The sequence below is a fragment of the Dermacentor variabilis genome, chromosome 6, assembly GCF_050947875.1.
Source record: "Dermacentor variabilis isolate Ectoservices chromosome 6, ASM5094787v1, whole genome shotgun sequence".
In the NCBI taxonomy this organism is placed as follows: Eukaryota; Metazoa; Arthropoda; class Arachnida; order Ixodida; family Ixodidae; genus Dermacentor; species Dermacentor variabilis.
This window is the reverse complement of record NC_134573.1, coordinates 83,940,005-83,964,971: the sequence shown is the minus strand read 5'-3', so window position 1 is coordinate 83,964,971 and position 24,967 is coordinate 83,940,005. Positions and strand designations below refer to the sequence as shown.

Genomic DNA, 24,967 nt, shown 5'->3' with positions numbered 1-24,967 from the left:
CACCTCGCCAGTGAAGTGGCACGATACGGTGCTAATGATGGTGATGACGATGATTTATTGGCATCCCCTGTGAAACGCGGCGGTGACATAGCCACCTAGCTAGCTTGATTTAATCAGCTGCACAATATATATTTCTTTCTTGCATTCTTGGATACATCTCGTTAAACTTCTTTTTCTTCCTCAACACCTCTTTAGCTGTCTTGTACCGCTACCTGAGCATCTTCTGCATGACGTTCTACCTAAAGCCCCTCAACATTGAGGCATTTTAGTTCTACCTGGTGTAATAACATGCAACGGCAATGCAAAATGTGCCCGTATCGACGCTACGCGGCGCGCATTTTACATCGCGTGGCTCCTCGCCCGCTAGGACGCGTTCATAGGGCATTTTCCCTGCCCTGGCGTGGCTCGGTGGTAAAGTAGCTGATTCCCACGCACTGGGCCCGAGCTCGATAGCGGCGGCATCTGTTTTGTTTTTTTCTTTCTCATTCCTGGCGATAGCTGCTACGGACACTGAACACCGGTGGCGGAGGCGGTGGAGACCATCGCCAACCGAAAGGGCTGTTGGAATGAGCCTATAACAGCTTATGCTGTTAAAAACAACATGCTCATTTATTTGCAAGAATCGCGAGGCAGGTAGCTACCAATTACTACTTTAAGGAGGTCACTTCCTTTTCAGATGAGGGAGTGTCTTTTTGAAGTGTGCCTCCCTAATTTGGTTACACTTTGACCTGAATATGTAGCGGCCTAGACGAGGATACGAACTTGGGACCTTGAGTATAAAAACCCGATGCTCTAGCTCGACTCCACGCTACTGTGCACTAAATACAGGGGTAATTGGAGATCGCCGGTCAGGCCTTCAGCCTGCACCACGGGTTATATAAATTTTCTGGAGTGGCAGTCCGTGCAGCCGCCTGCGAGTGCAAGTGAAGCCGCGGCGGCCATATTGCTAGAGACAGAAAGGCGCGTCCTCAGCAGAGGCCGCCGTGAAATACGCGCGGGATTACGTTGTATCTGGGGCCCACGATAAAAAATAAAATGGACAGAAACCTCTTTAAGATATATAACAATTCTCAATTGTGTGTTGTGGTTGTGGGAAAAGATTTCTGCATCTATTTCTTGCCGCAGGCTTCGAGAAAAGCAACCGGCGGGGCGCTTCGCCAATAGCACTCATTCGGTGTGTTAAATTACGAATGTTCTTTGGTGTGATGTGACTGGGTAATCTACACCACTGATTACCCGCTGATGATTCTTTTGGGCAGATTTTGTGAAGACCTAATGCACCTTCCACCAGCAGCTTCTCACACTACGGCGCAACCACCGTCTTCATTTATTGGTCAGTTGTTTGTTTCGTGAGTTTAGACTTGTGGACATGTGGCGAAACTGCTCTTCTTATTTGTTGTCTGCTACAGGTAGTTCCAAAAAGGCCCTGACGCCATTGGATACCTTATTTTATTCTCAATACTCCATTAGGGGCTCTTAAACTCTGGCACAGAACGGACACGCTTGTTTTCTCAAGAAAGGTACTGCAAATCATGCACTTAGCATCCTCAAAGACTTCGTGTTCATAGGCTGAATCCAGAAGTGGATTCATCGAACTTTACTCTAGGCGTTGCTTTATAATTGATATGCGCCTAAAGAAATTGATGGCGCCGCTCTATCACGTTGAGAACATTTGTTAATCTAACATATGCACTGCACAGGGTCAGTTGGAAATATTCAGAGAAGATATCAGTCAGCAATGCTACCCAAACAAAGAAAAAGCAGAGAGCACTTTTTAGTGACACTTCAACTTTTTGAAATGCAAATATTGGTTCACTGCAATTTAATCTTGGAACTTACGCTCTGTGTTTATCGTTGTTTAAAGAATACACGTCCTGGCAGCAGTGTTCGTGCTCCTTGCTATATGCTCGACTAGATTTCTGACTGATGCGGCGTATTCGAAACACTGTACAGCACTCTGCAGTGTTGTAATAGGAATTGAGTACAAGCAATCTTATGTTCAAGTCATAGTACAGCAGAATGTTTTCCGGGCGAGTTGGAACGTACTATTTCTGAACGAACAAGAAGCCAATGAGACATGCAGAGGCGAGCATAAAGGAAGCAGTGGACTGGATTTAAATTTCAATTCGCCTTCTATTTACCAGATATGGTTCTGGATGGACGAGCACTGCACTTGCGACCCTTTCATTTCACTTTTTTTGTCATCAATTGAGCGCTCGTCCTTCTTGTGCACGCCCTCACTGGTTTCCCTGTTACAAACGCAGGCAGCGCGATCGATACGTGCAAACCAAGTAGGCAAGGTCTTGGAAAATGCGCACCGCGCGTCACAACCCGAGTCAGCAATGCTACGTTATACCACACGTAGTGACGTTCCTACGACTATACTTGGCGCGAAAGTTCCTGCGTGTATGTACAAGCACCTTCCTAACCGTTCCCAACTGAAGCCAACGTGTACACACATCTGGTTCTGAACAAACAACGAGAGCTCACTAGCAGGGGGAACGTTATACCAGGAACGTCCATTTTACAGGATTGGTGCAGCCATGACCTACCGAGGTGTAACGCCCTCGAAAAGCATGCCGCGATCAATTAAACACTGTTCCGACTTCGCGCGAATAAGCACGACGAACGCACTCCAGGGGCTTTTTGCCTCTAGCAAGGTGGCTTCGGTTTCGGAGAGCCATCCCGACTCCAAAAGTCTAAGTATATAACCTTTTTGGCACAGCAATGAACGTAAATATGGTAAGGATGATGACTGTGATAGTAATGATGATAATGATGGTGATCATGCTTTGTAAATCTATTCTTAGCACCTTGGCGATAATCATACTAACGCCAGACTTTAAACGATATGTGGAGTAGATGGGTATTTGCGAAGCTCAGAGAGAGAGAATTTATTACAGGAAAGGCAGAGAGGTCGGCCTGCGCTGTAGTATGCCCTGACCTGCTACTCTGCGCAGGGGAATAAAGGAAAGGGGACAAAACAGAGTGACGAAAGAGGACGATGAGGGAAGTAGGAAGGGACGCATATTTACAATAACCACGTAACGCAGCGGTTTTCTTAAAGCCTTGAGTCTAGTCGGGTGCTCATTAAATAGTCCACAACAACCCTTGTAGCTGCTGTTGCTGCTGTGCTGTCAAGCGTTGCGGACAAAACAATACTTGCAGACGATGTTTGCCTGCCGATGCCTGCTAGCGTAGAAACCAGCGTCCGAAGTTCCATTGTGAGAGGGCCGTCGCAAAACAGATGTTGTAGGCACTCTGACACCTGGCAGTGTTCAAAGTTCGGGCTGTCCGCGCAGCCGATAAGCTGCGCGTAACGTCGAGTGAAGGCGATATATGCCCATGCGGCTCCGGTGAAGCGTACACTTGCTTGGCCTCACTTGGCCTCGCTTGCAGTTTTTGCAATCGCTTTCCAAAAGTGGCTTTGAAGAGTATTTCGTCAAGGTTGCGGTCAAAAAGTGATCGATCCCAGACGGGGACGCATGCTTTCTATAACACCGAGTGGAAACCTATTCGTTGACTGCAGGCTCGAACAATCACTCACTGTTCAGCGATGTACACACAACACAGTTATCAGTGAAGTGCCGATAGTAACGAGAGACATTCGCTGCGAAGCGCATACCTGGTGCATATTTCATTTCTTGCACGACCGAGGTTCGTGTAGTGTACGGACGCCAGAAAATAACGAGAAGGAGAGAAAAACTTGGTTTCTATGGTTTCTTTGTTGCTCGTTGTGCCAAACATTGCGTCATTGCACCTAATGAGGGCGACAACGATTAGCTCGGGCATTGCCAAAGCGGACATTGTCATAATTCTGCACCAGAACTTGCTATCTCTCTTCCTCGGCACAATATTTCGTTCGTTGAGTAATGACGAAGAAAACCGGGGAGCTGTGTTTTTCTTTAGTAAAACTATATAAAGACAACAGACACGGAGGTCAAAAAAATTTATGGGAATGCAACTGTGTTTCATTATGTTGTTGTTAAAGTACATAATTAGAAAAAAAGGAAAATAAAAGAAAGCGAAAAAAAAAGAAAAGGTCAACTTACCATGGGTGGGAACGGAGCCCACCTGCTGCAAATAGTTGTCCGTTTTTCCACCTTCAATCTCTTTTTCTTTGATAATTACATATTTCGAATAAAAAAGGCAGCCTATACCTTCCCAAATTCTTTGTTCGGGCTTCGTACAGCTGTCATACTTTCAGGGCGTATGCCGCGCGCTCGCGCGTCTACTTGCACTCGTACATAGCTTCTCAATGCGCTTACCATGCGTGTATCTCATGTCGAGGACGTCAAAATTAGCTGACGAGAAAACAGGGCCGAAGAACAGAAGGCAAGGAGGGGAGAGATAACGGCGCTGACTCACGCCGGGTTCTTAGTCACCGCAGCTGTCTGTCACTTTCTTAAGCTTTCTGCTCGAGCTGTGAACCAACCGACCCATGTGCTTCTGTAGGTCACATTTGGAACAATGCATGGTGAGCTTAAAAGTGTCGACTGCCACAAGTTAAACTTTGTCCAGCATTGTGGGAAAGCAGAAATATCAGCAACTACTCTGCGCAGGTGTTCTCCCTGAGAGTAATATCACGCATCACAGGTGCGATGGTTTGTTGAAACTCAGATCCGCATTCATTCGCAATCGCCAAAGCAAGCGATTGTGTGCTACAAGCAGCTGTTCCTAACGAACTTCGAGTTGGGAATGTGCCAGAGAACATCTTGCGTTTCTATGCCTTCTCCAGCGACCGTTTCATTCGAGTCCGACTAGACAGTGTTCTGAACAAAGAGACCATAATTTCTTCAGCTATTACACATTGCCTTGGATAAGGTTCCACGGCCACCAAATAGAAGGATGCCAGAAAGGTTGCAATATACGAGGATACTTGCCATCTGGGAGTGAAGGAAGCAGAACAAACTCTATCACGTATAAACAAGTAACTGCTTGAAGCTCACTTGCATGGCAACATTTGGCTTCTCATTTGCTCTCTGAAAAGTAGAGTTTCCGCCCTTTTTCCTGAAACAGGCCTACTTATCGAAGTTCAACATCGGAAGGCGTCCTATTTGACGTGATACCAGCGCTCATTTCCGGGTTGTAATTTTAGGTAGCAGACCGTTGCATTCACGAGCTGTGGACTACGTCGCAGCGTCTTCCTCGGAAAGACTTTGTCAACTTCAGTGCATCACTGCCGTGAATAAAGGATGACGATCCAAATCACGTAGTGCTGGGGCTGCGCTCGCAACTTGTCTTAAGTCTGATGCTGCGCCAACTGCCGCTGATGTCACAGTCTGAAACCTAACACGAGCGCTTAGGAGCAACTCAACGTAAGAGGAGACGTATACGTCGCTGAGACTTGAGTGTCTCTAAATCAAGCATCAAGTAGAAGAGTGACGAGTGAATCTAATTGTCTCCTTGCCCGCCTGCGGACCTCTTAGGCGCCGCTTAAACAGCTCCTCGAACTGAGCGAGTTCGAGTGGTTCTAATTCCTATCCTGCACTGATCAGCCCACACGGGCTCGGCTTCCGGCACCATAAACGGAGACAACGAGCCGACCCGTGCACGCCCTGTGAGAATGGTTGCTTGCGACTTCACGGTTCTTCGGCTGCCTTCGAAATTATCTGTAACCTTGTGTGGAGCGCCTCCCTCATTGGTGCTGCAGGTTGCAGGGAATTCCGCAGCATCTCCATCGTAAGACGTGCTGCACCATAGACGCGTGCTGCGCACTGAGGTGCTGACTCATTCACAGTGTAAATATGCAAACAACTCGTGCGCCTCCGGGCCGGCGGCTGGCTGGAGACGATGGCCTGAGATGACGGCCGGCGGTTATACCTGCGACCGAAGGCGTGACGCTAATTGCTTGTTTCGTTACGAAAGTTTAATAAATAGTTCCGTTTTCTTCATGTATAACATTGCTTTCCGCCAGGCGTGAATGGAAGGCGGGTACTAGTAAGGCCGAGTTCGCAACGAGATTTACTCCGACGGCCGGTTTCAGTGCGTCCACAGGACAGAGCAAATTCGAATTGTCCGCATCGATTTTCGTGTCAACGACAAACCTATCGCTGAGCAATAATAATCGCAAGGAACGCCGCTAGTCGCTCCATATGTACAAAAGCCCCCTCTCCCGTGGAGCCCCACTGGGCTGAACTTACAGCCATGATGAGGGCTGTAGAACAAGCCCCGGCTACAGCCATCACGCCGTGCCGATCTTCGCAGATTTCAAACGCGCTTACAGAATACTGCAAGCAGGCGCTCTTCCTGGCAACTTACAGAAACAGTTCACAAATGCCTCAGAAAACAAACAGAAATAATCTGAGTACCTGGACACGCGGTGCTAACCGGAAATTATTGGGCTGACCAGCTCGCCAGGGAAACGCTATTCCGGTCGCCGGATGTCGCCGATTCGATCCAGGCGCTCTTAGAACCCGCGCACCTTATATTAAAGCAGCATAAAGGGGCCAGACAAATCTTTCCAAAAATGTTCATAATACGACAGCGAAGACAGGGCACACTTATAAGACAAGCACAATTAGCAACACTCTATACCCAGATCTGCTATACCCTACCGTATTTGAGGGTCAGCAGACTCACCGCCTCCAACTTCGTGAACACTGCAGACAACACCCCAACACGAAACACGTTATCTGGCCCTCCTCCCCTCAGAAATCCAAACTCACCCTTCCCCCACACACTTGTGTCTCGGTGGCTGACGCAAGCCACCAAGACACAAGATCAAAGATTCTTTGCATCGTTCATCGAATCCGTACTTGCGAACGCAGCAAGCGAGGCTCCCTGTATAGGGGCTCCGATAATCTTCCATAACTGCAGTAAAGCTTCCTCTCTCTCCCTCATGCTTCGAAGAGGGAATAGGAAATAACGCACAGCGCACAAGTAACAACGGCATGAATGAACGAGGAAGCGATGACTGCCGGTCTGTTCTTAGTAAAACCCCCGGGGGCCCCCCTGCGTGTCTGCCGAGTCCTCGGCGTTGATTCTCGGTCGAAGGCAGTTTGTGTGCGCACGGCACGCCGCCGCACGCGCGCCGTGGCCGCCCTGGTTGCGCGCTGGCGCCGCGAGGGGAGCGACGGAGTCCCGCGTAACCTGGAAAAGGTGCGCCCTATCGGCACCGGCGATCTGCCGCCGCCCCTGGCACCCGATCGTCGCATTATAGTGTGGTAGCTAAGGAATTGGCGATCTGGAAGGGAGAGGGTGTGGGGGCACGAACGGCATACAAAGCGGGTTATTGCCAACCGGCTTCCATCTTCCTCTCCTGCTCGCCAGTCCTCCTGTTACGTGCACTGTAGTGGCGCAAGCGTGCGTCGCCGATAGGCGCGATTACAAATGGACGATATGCGCTTTCGAAATTATGTAAAATGGATACGCGAACGTCCTATTGTATTACAGAGTAGGAGGACCGGGATGGAGCTATAGGTATGCATGCCTTGCCTTGCAGCGGCATGCTGCCAAATGCTCCGGCTGACGCTCTCTATATTTGAGGCGTGTGGCGCTAAGCGTTCGACGACGTAAAATATGTCGTCAGCGGGACGCATATCACTCACCTACCGTGGAAACCACGTGCGTGAGTGTACAAATCTACATTGGTCATTACGCCACATGTTCATTAGCCAAATAGTAACCGGTTCGATATCTGCGCGGCTATCTCTACTTCTATTACGTAAAACAAAAAAGGATTGCACAAAGGCAAAACTATGTGGAGGAGAGGACGCAGAATGCTTGACGGTATAGCGTCTGACTCAACGCACGTCGTAAATTGGTCGTGGATTTGTTAAAGCTTCAAGGCCAGGTTATGGCGGCTCACTTATTATTCTTACGCGTCTACCTTCAAGAGTACGTCGCTTGCGTTAAATTCCTTGTAGCTCACTATGTATTCCTACAATGAACCGCCGCGCTAACGCAGCGGCTGTCACGCATGGCTGCCGAGCGCTAGGTCCAGAGTTCGGTTGCCGGCTGCGGCGTCCGCATTTCTATTGGGAGGAAATGCAAAAAAAAAAAGATTGAAGAAAACATTCGTATTCACTTAGATTTAGCTGTGCATCACAGAATCCCCGGAAGTCAAAATCAACCCAAAGCCCTCAACTATGCGGCGTCCCTCGTTGCGCAGTTTCGAGACGTTGTATGATACAACTTAAAAATCTAAATAAATTACTGACAAGATCAAGAACGAGACATATTAGTTATAATTTTTAACCTATTTAAACAAAGGCGCCGGCAAACTTTTACTTCGTCCTTTGAAATAAGCCGGTAAGTATACAGCAGCAAAAAAAAAAAAAAAAAAGCGACAGGCGGTCGCGCTAGCCTCCCTTTATGGCAGTGTTCACTTTTCCTCATTTGTGGTCCGCAGCTATATGAGTCTGCTAAATAAAATTTTTTTGTTATTTATTCAGGTTTCCTTAAAGGTTGAACACTGAGTAAGGGGGACGATTGAATCAAACAAAACTTTAATAGAAGCAACGCAGTATCAAACAATACAATGTGGTTCATCATCATCATCAGCCTGGTTACGCCCACTGCAGGGCAAAGGCCTCTCCCATACTTCTCCAACAACCCCGGTCATGTACTAATTGTGGCCATGTCATGCCTGCAAACTTCTTAATCTCATCCGCCCACCTAACTTTCTGCCGCCCCCTGCTACGCTTCCCTTCCCTTGGGATCCAGTCCGTAACCCTTAATGACCATCGGTTATCTTCCCTCCTCATTACATGTCCTGCCCATGCCCATTTCTTTTTCTTGATTTGAACTAAGATGTCATTAACTCGCGTTTGTTCCCTCACCCAATCTGCTCTTTTCTTATCCCTTAACGTTACACCTATCATTCTTCTTTCCATAGCTCGTTGTGTCGTCCTCAATTTGAGTAGAACCCTTTTCGTAAGCCTCCAGGTTTCTGCCCCGTAGGTGAGTACTGGTAAGACACAGCTATTATATACTTTTCTCTTGAGGGATAACGGCAACCTGCTGTTCATGATTTGGGAATGCCTGCCAAACGCACTCCAGCCCATTCTTATTCTTCTGATTATTTCTGTCTCATAATCCGGATCCGCCGTCACTACCTGCCCCAAGTAGGTGTATTCCCTTACGACTTCCAGTGCCTCGCTGCCTATTGTAAATTGCTGTTCTCTCCCGAGACTGTTAAGCATTACTTTAGTTTTCTGCATATTAATTTTTAGACCCACTCTTCTGCTTTGCCTCTCCAGGTCAGTGAGCATGCATTGCAATTGGTCCCCTGAGTTACTAAGCAAGGCAATATCATCAGCGAATCGCAAGTTACTAAGGTATTCTCCATTAATTTTTATCCCCAATTGATCCCAATCCAGGTCTCTGAATACCTCCTGTAAACACGCTGTGAATAGCATTGGAGATATCGTATCTCCCTGCCTGACGCCTTTCTTTATTGGGATTTTGTTGCTTGCTTTATGGAGGACTACGGTGGCTGTGGAGCCGCTATAGATATCTTCCAGTATTTTTACATATGGCTCATCTACACCCTGATTCCGTAATGCCTCCATGACTGCTGAGGTTTCGACTGAATCAAACGCTTTCTCGTAATCAATGAAAGCTATATATAACGGTTGCTTATATTCTGCACATTTCTCTATCACTTGATTGATAGTGTGAATATGGTCTATTGTTGAGTAGCCTTTACGGAATCCTGCCTGGTCCTTTGGTTGACAGAAGTCTAAGGTGTTCCTGATTCTATTTGCAATTACCTTAATAAATACTTTGTAGGCAACGGACAGTAAGCTGATCGGTCTATAATTTTTCAAATCTTTGGCGTCCCCTTTCTTATGGATTAGGATTATGTTAGCGTTCTTCCAAGATTCCGGTACGCTCGAGGTCATGAGGCATTGCGTATACAGGGTGGCCAGTTTCTCTAGAACAATCTGTCCACCATCCTTCAACACATCTGCTGTTACCTGATCCTCCCCAGCTGCCTGATTCCGACCTCTTTGGTCATACGTGTACGAGGTGTGTTCAAATAGAAACCGAAACTTTTGAAATATCGCCCCAACCGACAGAAGGAGCGCGCTGCGGCTACCGAGCGCACGTAGCGGCAGGTTTAGGCAACCAACTTCCATTTGCCACGTTTCTGTCTCACCTTTAGCTGGCGAGCTACAGCCACTGAAGCAAGCACGTACACAAGCTGTTCGTCGCAATAGTGCCGATGTGACAATGAAAGAGCTTGGAGAACAACGTGCGTGAGAAATTTTGCTACAAACTCCGCAAAACTTTCACAGAGACATTTCAATTGGCTAAGCATATGCGGAGGACTGTAAGAGTCGCACGCAGTGCTTTGAGTAGTGTAAGCGCTTTGAACATGGCAGAATGTCAGTCGGTGACGATCCCGAGCCTGGAAGACCTTCCACATCAACAGGTTTAGTAAAGCAATGAAGGGGGCTAGTTGGTGAACGTTCATGGTTATATTGCGCTCAGTTTTACAAACACGATACTAAGGAAGGACAGGACGTGGACGGACCTTCGTCCGTCCACGTCCTGTCCTTCCTTAGTATCGTGTTTGTAAACTGAGCGCAATATAACCATGAACATCAACAGGTGCTGACCATGTCAAGAGTGTTCGTACTCTGATTCGTGTGAAGCGCCGTATAATTGTTCCAGAAGCTGTTGACGAAGTGGGCATCAGCGTAGGATCATGCCATCAAATTTTGAGTGACAAACTCGAGGTGCGCCGTGTCAGTGCAAAATTCGTGCCACGTTTGTTGACTGACGGTCAAAAACAGACCCGTGTTGAAATAAACCAGGAACTCCTTGCCACGGCCAATGAAGATAAAAATTTCCGTAATAACGTCATGACAAGCGATGAGGTGTGGGTTTATAGCTGTGATATTGAAAGGAAGGTGGAGTCGTCGCAGTGGGGGATCGAAGATCAAGGTGATGTCGGTTGTGTTTTTTTACTTCAAAGGCATTGTCCACCAGGAATTTGCCCCACGTGGTCAGGTCGTATACAAGGAAGTCTACTAGGGAATTCTAGCGTGTTTCAAGGATGCTGTGTACACTAGGAAGCCTGGATTGTGGGAAAACATGACTTGGATGTTGCATCATGACAGTGCGCCGTCTCATGCGTCACTCCTTGTCCGTAGCTATCCAGAAAAAAACATCACGATCCTGTTGTGCCTCATCCACCAAATTCTTCGGACCTAGACCCACCGGACATTTCCCCGTTTCCCAAACTTCAAACGCCGTTGAAATGACGTTGTTTCGAAACCATAGAAGAGATTCTGGATAATGCGACAAAAGTCCTGCGCGCCATCCTTGAAAGTGCGTTCCAGGAGGCTTTCCAAAAATGGAAGAAACGATGGGAACAGTGTGTTGCCAGTGGCGGGCACTACTTTTAAGGGGACAGAGGTTAAACTGCTGTAAAATGAGCAACAAAGACGTTATAGCAAAAGTTCGATTTCTTTTTGAACACACCTCGTATGTGTGCTTGCGGTGGACGAAACGCTTGGATTGAGTCACTTTTATAGTGAAGTTTAAATAAATGAACATGCCATCAAGGACACAAGGATAATGTACAAAGTCGGGTGATTGAAAAGCGCAGGCACTTCGTGAGAGAACGGTGAGGCGTGCCGAGACTCCAGAGGACAGCTGTTAATATTTTCTTTTTTTTTCGCGTGCGAGGTAGCAATTTTTGTTGCCTAGATGAGCTCACCATGAACGAGCCCATTTCGGGAATTCGTTCACGTTGGCTGCCGCATTGTTGTGAAGCGTGAGGCCATAGAACAGATGAACACGAACACATAGTACTTAGACAGCTGTGTCATAGTGCATGAGCGGATAGACGTGTTTTGTCTCCAGATTTGAAAGTAAGGCACGCGAGTTTGAAATTACGCCGTAACATTGACTCTGCGTACAGCGGTATTCCAGGTTTCGCATTTGTAACAAGCCCATTTTATTTTATTTTATTTTTTATTTTATTTTATTTTATATTACTTTATTACATTTACAAATGCTGCTGTCTCGGAAAAGCGACATAGCAGGAGGGGGCACGAAAATAACAACAGCAATAAAGAATCAGTCACCCTCCATGTGCACGTAACATTCAATGAACATCTACTACAAATAAAATCCAGAGAAGGAGTACGAGCGCAAGTAACGTACTAACATGTGTAAGTTCGAATCAGCGCAGAAGGATAGAGGCGCCCACTAATGAAACTCTTGAAATCAATGTTGCTGGGAAGCCGCTTATAGATATGCAATCTTTCTATGTCTTTCTTTCTCTTCTTTTTCCTTTTTTTGTTTGTGTCGTTGAGCGGAATAAGACCGGAAGAAAACGATGTGAATGGGACCTACGCTCTTCTTCTGCCCCTATTCTTCTGCCCCATGCAGTGCAGCCAACGATGAGTGCGGTTAACTTACTTGCCTGTCCTTGTTTTCGCTCTCTCTTTCTCTTTGTGCTTTGCGCAGCTGTCAGAAACAAGCAGTGTACATTAAAGGGCAATTAGTCTAATAGAGGAGTGCCTAACACACACACACACACACACACACACACACACACACACACACACACACACACACACACACACACACACACACACACACACACACGCACGCACGCACGCACACACACACACACACGCACGCACGCACGCACGCACACACACACACACACACACACACACACACACACACACACACACGCACGCACACGCACGCACACACGCACACACACACACGCACGCACGCACGCACGCACACGCACACACACACACACACACACACGCACGCACGCACGCACGCACACACACACACACACACACACACACACACACACACACACACGCACGCACACGCACGCACACACGCACACACACACACGCACGCACGCACGCACGCACGCACGCACACGCACGCACGCACACACACACACGCACACACACACACACACACACACACAGACACACACAGACACACACACACACACACACACACACACACACACACACGCACGCGCACCCACGCGCGCACACACAAACACACACACACACACGCACACACACACACACGCGCGCGCGCGCGCACGCACGCGCACGCACGCACGCACACGCACGCACACGCACGCACACGCACACACACTGAAAATATGGACGATAGCTTCGGTGTGATGCTTGGACCTATTTGTGCAAATACCTGCATAAGTGTAATCTGTTCTGAGACAGGGCAACTAATTGTGTCCGGTTTGTGTGGCTTGGGTTCATTTTTGCATACAATAAAAAATAACTTACAACGTCAAAATGCAAGGACTATCTCGGAGGAGAGCGAGAAGTTGTTTCTCAAGCCTTGCTATGTTCTTGTTCGCTATGTACACCGCTAGAATTGTCTCAAGAGTGCCAGAACATTCGTGTTTATAGTTACATGACGAAGATATAGCTTCGTCAGTTTACGTTACAATGCCGTTTAACGAGTTTTGTAGACTATGTATATTTCTGTGTTATTGTATCCTTAGGTGTGTCTTTCTGTTATGTAGCTTTTCTGACGGCTGCCATACACACCAGTAGTCCGAGCGGAATGACGCCAAGAAATAAAAATAAATAAAAATAAAACAAAATCAACTATATTTAGCCAACTGTTGTCTGTCCCATGTCGTGAGTGGGTTTTCATTACGTCGACTCAATCATATTTCTAATTAATCAGCCAAATTTTTTACTTGTGGCATTACAACCTGTACGGTCCCCGGTAATGTTGAGAAACACAACGCTCTTGAAGAGATAGAGCTGTGCCCAGTTATTCTGTTTTCTTTTTTTTCTAGAGCTTCGAATGTCTACGAAAAAAACCGTCAGTGTGGCGTATTTTCGTGACCATAAAATTATTGCGCTTTTCTTTTTTTTCTTTCTCTTTGCACATTTATACATTACAGGCAGGATTCAGTGCACTGCAGATGGCTTGTTCGATATTACTTTCATATTTTCAGTGTCTCACATTTTCCACATATAAAGAGAGAGAGAGAGGAAAGGGGAAAGGCAGGGAGGTTAACCAGAGAAAAAAGATCCGGTTGGCTACCCTACGCTGGGGAGAGAGGAGAGGGGGAGGTAAAGTGGTAACAAAGTAGAGATAAGGAAAGGAAGGAGCATAGACACACAATCACAATCGGTCACTGTCACCGAATACTGTCATCACACAGCGCAGTGACACTTGCAGCTCTATCAACATCTGTTCAGGCTACAGCCGCCTGTCCAATCCTAAAAAAACATATTGAGATCTGCGCAATGTTATCGCTTCAGAAATACTCGACTCCGGTGTTTATTAAATGCCAGAGAACTTCAATTTACTAAATCAATTACTTCCAGGCGCAAGAACTTGAAACTTCTTGATCACTTTCAAGAAACGGGACAACAAACAGCACTACATTACCCTGTTTGACTTTACCAAAACATGGGGTGTAAAGGTCGCCGCTGTGGGAGGTACTCCGGAATCATTTTGATCAACTGCGGTTGTCTACTGCATGCTTAAAAATAAGTACGTGATCTTCGTTGCACTGCGTATTATGTTGATTCAAAATTGGGCGCATGGCCTAAAAATTTTGGCACAATAAAAAAAAAAAAATGAACCGTGACTGCTGATACGGGTGGCGAATAAGCATTACAAAATTGGTATACTGTTCTCATATGTAGATCATTTCGCTAGTAGCTTATTCTTCGCGACATCTGACCGAGAAAACTGATACTTCGGCGCATAATAGAGCCATTTTATCGCGCAACGAACATGCAGATCGGCATTGTTATCACTGCCAATACGTGATAACAATGTCACAGACAGCGTAATTCTGTCACGTCAGCTCGATCGCGTGAAAAATGCGGACATTACTTGCACGACAAAGTGCAGTCTGATATCAATTAACTTTAAAAAGGTTTCGCTAATTAACTTATCAGTTAATTAGGTTTGAACACATGTCTCAAACCATGTGAAACCAAACCAAACTGAAACCATGCAGTACAATGAAGTCGCACCCACCTAGCGGAAATCCTGTTTTTAGCGCCTGTTTCAAGAAATACATAATCAAATTCTATTGCAAAATGCCTTAATGTTTCAGTTAACACTTATAGGCAGTTCGTTGTTACACAGTTGCAATAGGTGTTAACTAGAACATTGATGCATGTTGCAACGAAATTTTACGTTTTTTTTTTTAATTAGTGCTCAGCGCACAAATTTTTGCGGAATTAACATGACTTCATCAAGTTGCTTGGATTCGGTTTCGTATTTGGGACATGTGCCCTAAAGGGAACGCTTGAAAAGTATAGGGAAGCTTTGTTGCTTAGCTTACATGAAATTGCATTTGTCGTGTAGATAATGTATACCTCTTCAATCAATTCACTTGGTGTAACAGAATTCAGTTACCTGTCATACATAAGGCCTTTGTTAAAGGAGCACTAAAACAATATATGAAGTCTTGCTGGATCGATACATTACTCATCTAGAAGTAAATCATCGTTTTCGTGTGCCAATATAGGATTTTTCTGCCTAGAATTGCGCAGAAAATTACCACCGATGTTCCGGCTCCTATACTCCACCGTTTGAATCGCCCCCTCCAAAACAAACTAGTTGATCTAATTTCCACGTGACCTCCATCTTTGCCACTCTCTGTAGGAAGGAAGGAAATCAACTTTATTCAGGTCCTGGAGGCCACGAGAGCTTTGGGCTCTCATGGAGTGGGCGTCTCCCACGACGGAACCGGGAGGTTGAGTTTCCTGGCGGCGTCGTGGACCTGCTGGACGGCCCAGAGTTGCGGAGCGAGTTCTTCGCTCCGGATTGCTTCTTCGAACTTGAGCTTGTCCGGTTCGGAGTTTATGTGAGCTTGCGAGCACGGCCAGAGTAAATGATAAACGTTAAGGGATGTATTGCAATTGGTGCAATAATCAGTCAATGCCGACGTCATACGAGAGGTACCATAGTTGAATATAGGTGGCGCGACTCTGGTCTTCCATATTCGTCATTTTCTCGCTTACAAAGGACCTGTTCTCGCTACAAATGACGAATTTCTTGTTACAGATCCGCGTCTTTTAAAACAGCTTGACTTAACCCTTTAGTATCCCTGCAAGTGCATTTTTAGAAAAACATTTGTGCGCAAAACAAACAGGGACAAAGAAAAGGACCAACACAAGGACGAGCACAAGTGCGTTTACATAGAAGCAAAAAAAAAAAAAAGGTTTATCTTGTATAAATCTATTCCTGCTGATTTGAAGGCTATACAGAATGGTATGCACACTATGCGGCGCGAAGTACTACCCTCGGTAGGTACCCTCAGTTATGTTCAAGTTCAAGAAGAATGCGTCAGGAATAAATTTGAAACAACTTCTTGTGTGCTGGGTAGAGTTGGCGTAGAGGTTAAGAGTGAATCACCCTCGGGGTTTGAACGTCAGTGCTGCTTCCCGCGGTGAACCCGGAACAGAAGAAAAAGTGCTTTTCAAACGGCGAGTGGTGAGGCAAATGGTCGACGACATCGCTTGACTCGCAGTGGCATACCGGAGGTTCAAAACAGCGGGTGACGAAGAAAGAGCCGGGTGCGTTGACCTTTTGGGTCGCTTAGAAATAAAGAGAAATGTCATGATATGCTGTCTGACGCACATCATTGCATGCGATGAGCCCCTTGCCATTCTGCCAACGGGTTAAAATTAAAAAAAAAAAGTTAATATTCGCTGCCGGCAAGCAATAAGTGAGTGTGTGAGTTTTCGATGAATGCTCGGGTGAGAGCGTGCGGGTGAATGAGTGAGTGAGTGAGAGTGAGTGACCTGAATGCACTACACCCAATGTTATTATTATCCTTTTGTTTGCGCAGCCAGATAATAACTGTAAAGGAGACGGGTGAAGGAGGGGATTAAAGTCTATGCAAACTAGAATAATGAAAGCAGGATTACACCACATCCCCCTGATCTTTCTTCTAATATGTTGTGTTCTAACTGTACAAGCTTATGCAGCTTTGAACTATACAAGCTTACAGTTCTAGAATTCCGGCGTCGCGTTATGCATTGAAACTTGTCCATGCAGTATTCGTTCACTGACAGAAATTTCGGTCGATCGTGCCTGTTTTGGCCCTATTTACTAGTTTTCGCCGGTTGGGATAGGCCAAAGAGAGAGGGATATAATGAAGGCAAGGATGATAACCAGTCAAGATTCGCTATCAAGTATATGGCCCATGCGCAATGCAAATCGACCACTGCTCGCGCGTCACTCATTGTCTTTGAGGCTGTGTTGGTCAGGCTCCGTGGAGCAGGGCGTCCCTTTTCACTTCTCCCCCCCCCTCCCCGCCCCTGTTCGTCCTTCTTTCTTTTCTTTTGTGATGTGTTGCAGAGCAGCGGTAGCCGGCAACTTACGTCTTCATTATTTCTTATGCGATGTAAAAGAAGACAACGAAGGATGATGGGCCCACGACCAAAAAGCAATCATTGATGCTTTTGATCATTGAAGCACGAGGTATAATGAGTTATTTAACAGGAGTGACTGATACACGCTAGGATAGAGCAAGGTCGTTCGTCGACCTACGATGGTCGGGGAGAGCCATAAAAGCTTGAACTGGAAAAGTGATAAGCCTTATCTTGGATAACTAGCTGATCGATCAGTCGGTTTCGATGTTGGACAAGTATAAGATTGAAATTTACAACAACGACACGCGGAGCCGACGTGGTCGGGTTCAGGTGGTTGTCATCGAGCGATTGTTCGGGTGAGCATATCACGTTAAATGTATCCCCCCCCCCCCCCAGCCGCATACTGAGGGTACATGCAAAAAAATGTGTGCGCTTTTGTCTCCGGTGTGGCAGCCGCAAGAGCATGGACTGTGTCCGGCTCCGAATTTCGTCAGACTGTCCACGAGAGTACCAATTCGCTCGCTACAACCACGGCCCATCACCATTGTTACCGGAACACGGCGAAGTGCACACAGGTCACCTACGAAGCGTTCGGTAGCTCGCGCCGCAAGGAACATTAGCTTTTTGCAAGGTCGCCGTGAACTCTACTTGTGCAGTTGGAAGCAAAGCTGCAGGCTGACAGTTGTTTGACTGGAAGGACGCGTCGCAAGGGATTCACAATGCCAACGAACTTGACAGCGTCTGAAGAATCTATCTGCTAGAGATTGTCTGAAAGAAATGTAAGAACTCGTTCGTGTGTTGAACTGGAGAAACGGCGAAGTTGTTGAACCTGTCCCTGGTACGAAAGAACGATCACGAACAGTATTCAAGAACAGTGCCCTGTCGAATAGTTGTATGCGCTTATGGCGGTCGGCGGCAAGCGATATTAGGGTGGCCTTTGATTCGTTCGACTCAACTCTTTAGTTATTTTTCTTGTTTTGCGTGCCAAAACCACTTTCTGATTATGATGCATGCCGTAGTGGGGGTCTCCAGAAATTTAGACCACCTTGGGTTCTTATAACTCGACTCTACTCAGTTTACGAATACCTGATCAATGTCGGCAGCACATTTAGTGGTTTCGGAGGGTAATCTTTGGGCTCGAAAGGCATCATTTTCCACAAATAAAACACGTGCAAAGCTTCGACATGCAGACGACGGCACGGGATGACACGGGATGAGTGTTTCTGTTTTTGTGTGTCTTTTTTTTTCGGCAATTATGTATTTTGGCAAACACCAAGTGGGTCAAGAACCAGCGCTCTTGAATCAGATTTGGGCTTCAGCTGGTTATTAAAAAAGTATCGAAAACAAAAATTGCAAGAGAACGCGGCTGCTTTGATGACACATAAACGTTATTCGATTCGGCCGAAGATTTGGGATTTTCTCGGCGAAATTATTGCGCAGGGTTTTGTGAAAAATGCGCCAGCCATAAAAAAAGATTTTAAATGTGAGGCATGTTGGCACTGCTAATTAAGATACTTTATAATGAAGAAATTATTAGTACCCGGTCACTGGCCTCTTTCGAGTTCACTGGACAAATTGTAACTGCGGAATTCATTTGACAGTTTCGGGAATGTGCATTGTGAAAAAAAGAAGGGACTAGAGAGAGAGAGACAAAAGAGGAAGAAAGACAGGGAGGCTAGCCACTGTACGTACCGGCTGGCTACCCTGTGCTGGGGAAAGGGGTAAAGGGAATAAAAGGTGAAATAGGAAAAAAAACAGGGAAAGCTATCATACTGAATATAGAGAAGATACATTATCGCACTACTCAAACATGGAGCAAGAAATATTTTACCAGTGTTCTTCGCGGATATAATCAATGGCAAAGCTCAATGCAGCGCAGAAAGTGATCTCTCTATGCGGTACACTTACGCCTTAAATGAAGCTGAGAAGCGAAATGTTGTTTTGTTAAGCCCGCTCTGTCGGGATGTTCACGATCATGCAACGTCTGCAGACACGGCCTGCGGAGTTAAGCTGCCCACTGCGCTCCCGTGGCAGTGGCAGACGTGCTGCGTGATGTCTTTGTGCTGCTGGGGGAGTTTTCCATTGTTGCTGCAGGTTGTTTCCGACCCGCGACAGACGTCATATCTTGACGTCGAAAGTGTGTAGCTGGCTGTGAGAGGCGTTCGTTTTGATTAATTCATCTCTGCAGCTTCAGTCAACAGGCTCGTCGGGCCCCATTCTATATGTTTTGGTTGGCTTAGCCCGCACATCAAACTGCTACGCGTTCGCCATTTTCATTTTGCCAAGCTTATATTCCATAAGTTTCGCGTAAGTAGCTCAACGACAGTCTCGTACAGGAAGGTGACAAACGTGAATGGAAACACAGGGCGGGGCAGCACAGGGCCTCCCGATTATGCGTCACCGACAGACTCGAATTGACCGACAAGCGTTTTTTAGGCAGCATCTCAAGCAGTCGTGGAGAGTCCGGGGCCACAAATCGAAGAGGCTCATTGTAATAAATTGTGCCAGCGCTAGAAGTAATCTTTTTATGCTGCTTGAGTGCGTTATATTTGTATATTCTCGTTCGATGTAATTTTCTATTGTAACCAGTGTATTTTGTCTGTTACCGTTGGGCGTCTTTGCTTTCTTTGAAATTGTTGAATCCAAGTGATGCATTCACTATGTTTATTGTGTTACTTTGTTAATCGTTGCGTAGGCTCTTGAGGTAAAAAAAAATATTGAGGTCATTTGTTCATGACCGTGTACTTTATGCAGTAATAATTTCAAGTGCAATGCATTTCTTGTCGCTGCTACCATGTAGCACGGCTTCTGGGCCTTCGTCAAGCAGCTGATTGTAGCTTTCAGCCCACGAGTTCATCCAGATATTATTGGTAAATAAAATTTTCATTTGATTTGATTTGAAGTATTTAAAAGGACGCTAATGAATAAAAACCATGTCAGCTGCGTCAGCAGATTACCTTCCTACTACACCAAAAAAAGGGCACTCCTACAGTAATACAGCGCGGCCGTTGGAGGTGAGGCCGCTGGACAGTCTTCGATTATGACAGAAATACTTCCACCAATTTGCATGCTAAAAATAACGTTTGTGTACGTGTAGACGGCGTCTCAACAACAATGGCCTTAGTGGGGACTGGAGCGACCGTTTCCGTAATGAGTTACGCATTCAAAGCCGGTTAGGACGAAAAGTGCTGTTTTGATGGGACTGTGCCAATGTATTTCGTGGAGTGAGTGGAGAACTATTGTACCCTGTAGGCGTGTGCAGTGCAGCAGTTAGCTTGGGTTGTGAAACGTTTAACGTGGAGTTCTTAGTTTTACCTGATGCTACGCGTGACGTAATTCTGGGCCTCAATGTTCTGAAGCTGTGTGGTGCTAATGTCGATTACCGAACGGGAGAAATTACTGTAGATTCGAGCCTTCCGGCCATATTTGTGGCACGCCCGCCGTGTTACGAAAGTGCCCTTTGTGTGTCTGCAGATGCCGTCGTACCGCCGCTGTCTGCCAAATGAGTCCTAGTAGCCTGATCTCCTGCAACCGACAGAACATTTGACGCTACCGTAGAACCCGTTCACCTTAGTCGCATTAAGGGGAATGTTCTAGTGCCCTATTGTACGCTGTGGGTTATCGACGGGCGTACTGTCTTATGGACGATAAATTGCTCCAATGAACCCACAATACTACAGGAGGATTTGAAATTTGCCACTATTCGTGAACGTCAAGTATTGGCGCTCGGCATCCTTGCAGAAAAGCCCCCGATGCCAAAGATGAGTCCCATTCGGATGCATGTGCCACGGACTCTTCCATGATGGCTATGGTAAACAAATAGCTCAGTACTAACCAACGTCAGGAATTGGCAAATATTCCACGAAGACACTACGCAGCGTTCGACTTTTCCCAGCAAGAGGCACCGCCATCCTTTCCCCCTTCTCGTGTACAGCATCACACAGACACGGGATCTCACCAGCCTCTGCGACAAAAGCCATACCAGGTGTCAGCTTCGGAGCGCAACGGGACCAATGGCCAAGTCCGTGACATGTTAAAGAAAAACGTGTCGAGTAGTCCGCGGGCAGAGTAATTCTACTCAAAAAGAAAGACGGAACATGACAATTCTGAGTTGCGTTGATATTGCTTCTACTCAAAAAGAAAGACTGGCACATGGCAATTCTGGATGGATGGATGGATGGATGGATGGATGCAAAACTTTAATAAGGTCCTGAGGTACGCGACTCAGCGCGCTGCGGGCCGCTCCCACGTTGGGACAGTCAGGCCTTGCCTGACCGCCGCATCGTGGGCCCTCTGGACAGCCCATAGTTGCGCCCCGGCATCGGGGCTCTTGATAGCGGAGAGCCACTTGTCCTCATTCTATTTAACTATTTACTATTTAACTTCTTGTGTGGAAGGGGAAAGTCTCTCCTGCCGAGATAAAAGTGCTGCGCAATTTCGTTGTATGTGGTCGGTTGGTCTCTGTTCTCCACCACTGCGGGCCGGCGTTGGAGTTCCGTGCCTCGTAACGAGGGGCAACGCCAGAGCATATGGTCTAGGCTAGCGATGTCATTGCAGTGCCTGCAAGAACTAGTGGCATAGGTGTCGGGATAAATTTTGTGGAATAAAGCCGGGTTGGGATATGAACCTGTTTGCAATAATCTGAGGGTCAATGCCTGCGCTCTATTTAACTTCTTGTGTGGAAGGGGAAAGTCTCTCCTGCCGAGATAAAAGTGCTGCGCAATTTCGTTGTATGTGGTCGGTTGGTCTCTGTTCTCCACCACTGCGGGCCGGCGTTGGAGTTCTCCATGGTCGCGGAAAGCGAGACCTCGCGCCTTGGAGTGGGCCAGCTCGTTGAGGTTTGTTGGGCCTCCCATGATGGATCCCATGTGAGCGGGGAACCACGTGAGAGTGTGGGTGGCGATGCTTTTGCCTTCGAGGATGCGACAGGCTTCCTTACACACGGCGCCAACGCTGAAGGCGCGGATGGCTGCCCTGGAGTCGCTAAAGATATTGGCATGTCCGTCGTCCAGGAGGGCCAATGCAATGGCCACTTGCTCGGCCGCATGCGACGACGTGCTTCGTACCGAAGCGGCGTTAACGGTCGAACCTCTGTGGTTGATTGAGACTACCGTGAAATTGTTGCTGTTTGCATACTGGGCCGCGTCAACGAAGCAGCTGCCGCCAGGGAGTTCGGTTGCGCGGCGTAGGAGCGCTACCGCTCTGGCTTTCCTTCTTTCTACGTTGCGCTGGGGATGCATATTGCGCGGGGCGGGCGATATGATGATGTTATCTTTCTGCTCTTTCGGAAGGCCCTGGTAGGCATCTTCGACAGTGGCCGGGGGGACGCCCATCTCAGTTAGGAGTCGTCTGCCCGCCCTGGTGCCCGAGAGCCTAAGAATCTGTGCCCTTTCTTGTGCTTCTGCAATCTCTTCCAGGGTATTATGAATACCCAACTGCAGGAGTCGGTCGGTGCGTGTGTAGTTGGGTAGTCCGAGCGTGCTCTTGATCCCCCTCCGTATCATGGCATTTAGCTTGTCTCGCTCGGCCCTCTTCCAGACGTGCATGGCCGCTACGTACGTAAAATGGCACAACAAGAAAGCGTGGACTAGCCTTAACAGATTCTCTTCGCTCAGGCCTCTCCTTCTGTTAGCTACCCGCCTGATTAGACCGATGATGCTATCCGTCTTTTTTGCTAGTTTTTGAATGGTGATGTTATTCGAGCCTGCCCCTTCGAGTGTCATTCCCAAGATTCGAATGGACGCGACTTTGGGAATGGGATCTCCGCAATTGGTGTAAAGATTAATGTCAATTTCAGAGGGGGGTTTCCAGTTCTGTGGCTTGCGGCCCTTTCTACTTGGGCTGTAGAGAAGGAGCTCCGATTTCTTTGGGGAGCACCGGAGTCCCGTGTCGGTTAGAAAACGCTCTGTAGTGTCGACAGCTTCTTGGAGAGCGGCTTCGACTTGTCCGTCACTGCCACCCGCGCACCAGACAGTGATGTCGTCCGCGTAGATCGTGTGACCGATGCCCTGGACCTTGCCTAGATACCTTGAGAGGTCGACCATTGCGATGTTGTGATTGCGAGTGGTGAGATGACTGACCCCTGGGGGGTGCCTCTTCTGCTCAGCTCCATTTTCTCCGATTCCAAATCTCCAGCCTTGAGGATGGCGCATCGTTTGTTCAAGAAAGACCTGACGAAGGCATGGAAGGACGAGCCCAGGTCGAGTTTGGATATGGCGTCGAGAACGAACTCGTGACGGATGTTATCAAAGGCCTTCTCCAGGTCCAAACCAAGGATGGCTCTCGTGTCCCGAGTGCAGCGTTCCAGGATTTGGATCTTGATAAGCTTCATGGCGTCCTGGGTGGAAAGGCCTGGCCTGAAACCTATCACGTTGTGAGGGAAAAGGTCGTTGTTCTCGATATACTCGGCAATTCTGTTATGGATGGCGTGCTCGGCCACCTTCCCTACACATGACGTCAGTGAGATTGGCAGGAGGTTGTCCAGGCTCGGCGGTTTACCGGGCTTTGGGATTAGTATGACCTTCGCCAACTTCCATTCTTCCGGTACTTCTCATCTGTAAGAAACTCGATCGATGCGTCCTCTAGGTTTCTGAGAGCCTTGTTGTTAATGTGATCCGGGCCGGGTGCTGACCTACCGTTGAGGTCGTGTAGGGCGCGGCGGATTTCACTGATTGTGAAAGGTTCGTCCAGCGCGGAGTTCGGCTTCCCTTTGTATACTGGGTATGCCACCTCATCGGCCACAGTTTTGAGCGGCAGGTACTTCTTAGCCAGCATCTCCAGCATGTCCTTTTCCGAAGACGACTTCTTGGCTTCGTGGAGCGCTTTAGCGAGGACACTTCTCTGGTTTGACTTGGTGCCGGAGTCGTCGAGCAAGTGTTTGAGAAGATTCCACTTCCCTCCCGGGCGCATCTGCCCGTCGATTGAATTGCAAATGTCGTCCCATTGCTGCCTAGACAGGGCTTGGCATTGCTCGTCGATCTGCTTGTTGATCTCGGCTATCTTTTTTCTGAGCTTGCGATTCAAGCGTTGGCTTTTCCACCTCTCGAGAAGTGAATGCTTAGCCTCGAGAAGGTGCCCTAGCCTGCTATCCATTTTGATTTTACGTAACAATATTAAAGGCGTGTGATAAGCCAGATAGGACGCATACACCGTAGACGTGTGGCAACGCCGCCATGAAGTTGCCACGCTAACCCGCCGTGACGTCATTGATTTTGATGGAGTCTATATTGGAGCCTAGCTAATAATATTTGGCAGGAAAGACGGATTATGTTACAATCTAAACGAGCCATAGACTAAACTTAGCAAGTGGGCTGTTGTGTGAATGAGGTTTCGCCAAAGTATGTGTTCTCGAAAGAATTTTTTCTGTTGACGTGAGCGTTTTGTACGGTTTCCGCGAAGGAGCAAACGTTGGTTGGAAGTAATTTTTTTAAAGTCAGGTTTGAAACTAGATACAATAACAAATCTCATTTGAGAATATTCTACTGGCGTGTTTTTTTCATGTGAAATCATAGGCGAATACATTTGTGAATTTGCCGCGTTTAATTGGGTGAATGAAATAGCAAAAATAAAGTGCGCTTTTAGAAAATTTTTGCATAAACATCTCTAATGTTTCATCCCCAAAGACTTTAACCGTTTTATTTTCTGTA

General features: G+C 47.2%; 1 protein-coding gene and 1 pseudogene across 1 annotated transcript in view; both read right to left on the bottom strand.

The window, feature by feature from the left end:
- The window catches only part of LOC142584911 (very long chain fatty acid elongase AAEL008004 pseudogene), a 43,659-nt pseudogene extending 39,418 nt beyond the window's left edge, over positions 1 to 4,241 (bottom strand).
- LOC142584912 (uncharacterized) overlaps positions 1 to 24,967 on the bottom strand; it is a 375,477-nt gene that overhangs the window by 270,254 nt on the left and 80,256 nt on the right. The window lies entirely within an intron of this gene.